The 6,129-nt window shown below is 44.7% G+C and overlaps 1 long non-coding RNA gene across 1 annotated transcript; it reads right to left on the reverse strand.

Annotated features, from left to right (window-relative positions):
• On the reverse strand, positions 1-5,931 carry LOC111722092. The gene is made up of 4 exons (XR_002771033.1): positions 5,875-5,931; positions 5,054-5,279; positions 296-422; positions 1-31 (listed from the first exon to the last, which is right to left on the reverse strand). It is a non-coding gene; the product is annotated as an uncharacterized LOC111722092 (long non-coding RNA).
• Positions 5,932-6,129: the final 198 nt, after the last annotated feature.

The following is a 6,129-nucleotide window of genomic DNA, read 5'->3' on the forward strand; positions in this document are numbered from 1 at the left end:
GAGAGAACAGTCAGGTCAGGAAGCAAGAGTCCTGCTTGTAAAAACAAGGAATCAAGAAGTGCTGCAGCTTTGCCAAAATCCAAACCCTGTGCTGAGGTAAGACAGAGGACATTACAAATGGATTATGAAAAAATGAATTCATCCACATATGGCTGTCTTTTGAATGTGTATGAAACTGTGCTATGCAAATATCAAGCTTTCTGTCAGGAAGTACTGAATCAAAGGTCCTGGGTAGAAAATAGGGAACTAGACTTTCTTCTAAAAAGTCTACAATTTACAGCCAGGATATGCTCACCCAGGGAGACCAGGTTCCTGTAGTTCTCCAACATCACGGCCCTGTACAAAGCTCTCTGAGCAGAGTCCAGGCACTGCCACTCCTCCTGAGAGAACTCTATGGCCACATCTCTAAATGTCAATTGTCCCTGAAATGAGAAACATGTTTCACCAAAGAGGGATGGAAAGAAATCCCCTCTTCACAGAAAACCAGAAGAGCAATGAAAAAATTGATGTGACTGAAAGATCCACATTAATATACTTTTCAGCTTGCTATGTGGTGTACTCTACTTTTCCTTGAGCAGTTGTGACATTCTCGAAATTAGTGTGGATCTTGCTGTTGTGGACATTACAAGATAAACAAGTATGACATTAACAGGCTTCTATCTGTTCTCTAGAGGTATTAGATCTGTTTGACACACCAAACTAGAAAATTCAGTGTCCCCTCAAATTAGAAAATGACTGTTGTCTTGAGGATCACTACGTCCACAGTGGCTCTAGAAAGATCAGAATCTAAAAAGTGGTACGATGACAGCAAGAGCCATGTCAGAAGCTATTGAACAGTTCCCACATGAGAATGATGATTGTGAATAGTTGGACTACCTGCTATACTAACAACAGAAAGATCTCTTTCCATCTTACTGAGGAGAGAACCGTGTCTCAGACTCTGTAGGAAAAACCTTCCTTGGGGTCATTGGACTAAAAGGAGCAGAGTAAACCCTGACCCCAGATGACTGGGTATTAGCATGGGACCTATTGGGTCAAACCCTTAAGAAGCAGACCAGCCTCAGAGGTAAACTGACAGAGAAGTACCTCATTTAGAAAAATTGAAACAAGTTCAACAATGAGACGATGCAACTACAGAAAAGGTCATGATATGCATACACACACACACACACACCTATGCTGCTTATATGTTAGCAGTGTTATTGATGTCAATTCATTAACATGATAGAGGAGGGGGTTACCCAGTGACTTTCAACCACCCTGCACTGTGTTGAGTGGCCTCCTGAAGGTCAAGAGCAGAAACTCCTACATGGAGTTGAACCAGTACCAGGACCAGCACTTCCAGGGTGACAGTGGAGGCTATGAAACACTACACAAGAAAAACTGTATCAGGGCCTGGTATGGTACATCATGTATGTAATCCTAGCACTCTGAGAGGCCAAGGCACAGTGATACCTTGAGCTCATGGGTTTGAGACCAGCCTAAGTAAGAGGGAGACTCATCTCTAATAAAAATAGAATAAGTAGCTGGGCATGGTGGCAGACCCGCGTAGTTCCAGTGACTCAGGAGGATGATGCAAGAGGAGAATTGAGCCCAGGGGTTTGAGGTAGGTGTGACTATATCATGGCATCCTACCCAGGGGAAAAGAGTAGAGTATGTCTCATATACATACACAAAAAAATTAATGAAAAGAAAAACTGAACGTTGAAGAAAAGTATTACGGGTTTGAATAAAATGAAAAGAATAGCACCTGGACTCTGCTTTGTGGAATACTATTCAAGAGCATATGTGGAAAATTCCATGTGGTACGTGAGTGGAACTGGTCTCTATGACAAGATCGTCCCCATAGAGTGGGGTGCAGGCTTTAATGAGGGCAGGCAGTAGGGTTGTGGGCTATTGGGGGCCAGGTATGAAAGAACTATTAGCAAGACTATGATGTTGGAAGAGGAGTCTATGGAGAATTGGCAGAAACCAGTGAGTGAGAACTCTGAAAAACTCCTGTGGCCTGTTGAATTTAGTAGAGAAAATTACCCATGGTCATCCAACCAGTTCATTTTTACCAAGCTTGATCAGTATTTGTACTGAGCCTGAAGCAAGGACAGATTCCCAAGAGAATGCCTTGAATCCTAGTCTTAGAATCTTGGCTATATAGGGCCAGGTGCGGTGGCTCATACCTGTAATTTTAGCAATTTCAGAGGCTGAGGCTGGTGGATGGCCTGAGCTCCCGTTTGCAGACCAGCCTGAGCTAGAGGGAGAACACATCTCTAAAATTAGCCAGGCATTGTGGTGGGTGCCTGTAGTCTGGAGGTGCCTGTAGCTACTCCAGAGGATGAGGCAAGGAATGAGTTAAGCCCAAGACTTTGAGGTTGCTGTGAGCTTTGACACCATGGCACTCTACCAAAAGTAACATAGTGAGCCTCTGTCTCAAAAAAAAAAAAAAAAAAAAATTGGACCTCCTTAACAAAAAGAACCCCATAAATATGTAAAATAACTGAAAGTCCATGGAAAACATTCAAGAGAAAATTCCAGTGTCCAAAAAACATAAAATTTACGTAAAATGATGATGTGCCTTTGATGACCCATGCCCACATTCACACCCATCACTCGTACACACTCACACATGTATACACAGATACACTGAAATAACACAGTGCTCTTTGCAAAAACAGTCCTCTGCTGAGCACTGAGCCAGGAGGTTTCAAGGATAATAAGTCCCATAGAAAGAGTTTCTCACCCCTTCTTCAGAACCCGCTCCCCTTCCAATGAAACCTACTCCCACACTTTAGCAGGAAGATCTGGGGTGGGCTGAACTTCCCTCAGGGCACAGATAAAAACCCAGGCAGAGCACAGCCCCCTCACCTCTCTGTGGATCTCAGCGCTCAGAAATGCATGACACTGTGCCTTAGTTTTCAATGATGGATACAGAACTGGCTAGGACCCCTGTATCCACAGAGGATATAATCCATGAACACAGGGAATCTGTGCGTATTAACTGTATGTGCTATGTAAGTTGAAGGAACAGTAAAATAATTTTGAGAAGAACAAAAAAATAGGCAGCTTGCCAAATATATGAATACATTATGACATACATGATCTGCAAACATATGATCTTAAACAGGGGATCAGTGGATACTACTAAGGCTTATGTAGTATGTAAGTTGATGGAACAGAGACATAGTTTTTATTTTATTTACTTATTTATTTATTATTAGTTTTTGAGACAGAGCCTCAAGCTGTCACCCTGGGTAGAGAGCCGTGGCACCACAGCTCACAGCAACCTCCAACTCCTGGGCTCAAGAGATTCTCTTGCCTCCACCTCCCAAGTAGGTGCAACTATGAGCACCCGCCGCAACGCCTGGCTATTATTTGGTTGTAGCCGTCATTGTTGTTTGGTGGGCTTGGGCTGGATTTGAACCCGCCATATCAGGTGTATGTGGCTGGGGCCTTAGCTGCTTGAGCCACAGGCACCGAGCCATATTTTTTGTGGTTAGTCTATTGTTTTTAGACCAAGTCTCAACCTGTTGCCCTAAGTAGAGTGCTATGGCATCATAGCTCACAGCAACCTCCAACTCTTGGTCTCAATCAATACTCTTCCCTTAGTTTTTCTATTTTTAGTAGAGATGGGGGTCAGACTTTTGCTCCGGCTGGTCTCAAACTCGTGAGCTCAAGTAATTCACCTGCCTCAGCCTCTCAGAGTGCTAGAATTACAGGCGTGAGCCTCCTCACCACGCCAGAGACATAATTTTTCAATGCAAGAAAAGAAACTGGCATGCTAGATGCCACCAACATATTACCACTTATATTATCTATAAACATATGACCTGAAAGCTGCCTGAAAGAATATACAATGAAATAATCACTAAAGAATTTTCTCCAGTCATGCATGAGCCTCATGTCAGTAAACCCAAGAACGCAGAGGGGTTGTTGTGGGAGGATTATTTGAAGTCAGAAGTTCAATTCCAGCTTTGGCAACATTCAGGGAACTCCCTTTGTATACACAGTAAAAAGCAGCCAGGCGCAGGGATGTGCACCTGCACTCTTAGCTCCGTGGCTGGCTGGCATAGAAGGATGACTTGAGCACTGGAATTGGAAGGTGTAGCGAGTTGTGATGGGGCCACTGAACTTCTGTCTGAGTAACAGAGATCCTGTCTGTGAGAGGAAAAAAAGGTCCCTACAGGAACAGCACAGCCTCTGTAGAAGGGATAGAAACACTGAGACTGACTGAACCAATCTACTGCATCTAGACATTTATCATGACTCCATATTTTAAAACAGATGATGGAATAAAACACTCTGTATCACTGATGTCTATCTGTCTATTCTATTCCTGATCATAAACAATTGAACATGAGAAACACAGTGATTCAGTCCTATAGCTCAAAACATAGTAGAAAATCATTCAGAAAAGATGACCCTGAGGATGCCCTTTCCAGAAGGTAGCATGTTACCCCATGACTAAAGAGCTGGCAGTGCACCCAGATGTGGCCCCTGAATAGTCCCTCCTGCCCAATAGCACTGCTGCCACAGGGCTACATACCCTTTCTACACTAGGACTGGGGGTGAAGTCCTTCCCAGGACTGTGCCCAATGGAGCCTCTTCACAAGGTCACATCACTGGGTTTCAGAGAGTTAGAATTAAAGTAGAGATGAGAAGAATTGAAGGAAGGTTGGCGGTGCCTGTTCAGTGAGTAGGGCGTAGGCCCCATATACTGACAGTGGCAGGTTACACCCAGCCCCGGCTGAACTCCAACAAAAAAAATAGACAGGCATTGTGGCGGGCACCTGTAGTCCCAGCTACTTGGGAGGCTGAGGCAGAAGAATCGCCTAAGCCCAGGAGTTGGAGGTTGCTGTGAGCTGTGTGATGCCATAGTATGCTACCGAGGGTGATCAAGTGAGACTGTGTCTCTATCCAAAAAGAACTGAAGGAAAGCATGGGGGAGTGGCAGCAAACATGTCACTCAGAATGCTCAGAGTCAGAGAAGATCAGAAAATACAATGCCCAGTTCTGAGAAAGGAGAAAGACACAGAAGAATCCACTGAGAGTATCATCATACCTGAGCAATAGCCATTACTGATTCCTCTTCCCCCTGATCTGGGTTTCTTTCTGATCCAACATGAATGTTTAAAAGTCAGTCCTGATCATAAAAAAACATGGTGTTGAACGGAGAATCAGCACACTGTCTTTCTGTGCCAGGATCCCATGCAGAGGCAAGGTTTCCCACTTAAGAAGATGGTTCTCTTCTGTCCATAACACCAGGGGGATGCAGGGACAATACACTCCTACAGGATGATGAACAAGTGATTATCTGATCCCTTCATCAAACTCACCCCTGTCCTAGTGACTTCCCTACACTCTACTTCCCTAGACTTGCAGGGTCTAGGGCATGGCCCAAAACCCTAGACAGAGCACAGGCCCTTACTGCTCTGTGATCACAGGCTCAACTCAGCCCTCAGCCGTGGAGGACACAGACTCTTTGTGTTTAGTGCTGGACATGGACTGGACACACCTGGTGACTGGAACCATAACTGAAGGTGGTTCCCAACTGGACTATGTAAATGGCAAGGGAACATGAGAGAAGGGTTTGAGAAAAGCCTCAATACTCTAATGTAAGACCAGTCTTGACCTCCACTCAGAGAGCCAATGCAGACTCCTCCCTCCTTCTCTCCTCATGCTGTTCTCTCCTTCCATACTTGTGGTCACTTTTATTCGGACAGGGAAACGCACAAGGTACCATTAAGAGAAAGTTAGATGGACCAATATCTGGTGTGGTTTGGGGAAGAGGTGCCTGAAGTATTGAATTGAATAGGTGACAGAACTCCTCTGTGAGAAGCTGATACCAGCACAAATACATAAGGAAAGAAAAGTGCAAGTTACCTGTAGCTCAGGGGAGGAGACTTCCAGAAAGAGAGACATCTATTGTAAACACCTTGAGGCAGGAGCTACCTGGGGAAAAGAAAGAGGACCATGTGGCTAGAGCAGAGCCATGAGCAGGACACAAGATGTGGTCAGAGAGCCAGGGGGAGCCGAGCACGGAGGGCCCTGGCCGGCACACTTATTTCTCCTATGTTTCGAGCAAAGTTTCAAAACCTAATTGCCCATCTGTTTTAAGTAAACATGTACTTTTTTTTT

Source organism: Otolemur garnettii, unplaced genomic scaffold, assembly GCF_000181295.1.
Source record: "Otolemur garnettii isolate 467f Iridium unplaced genomic scaffold, OtoGar3 scaffold00212, whole genome shotgun sequence".
NCBI lineage: Eukaryota > Metazoa > Chordata > Mammalia > Primates > Galagidae > Otolemur > Otolemur garnettii.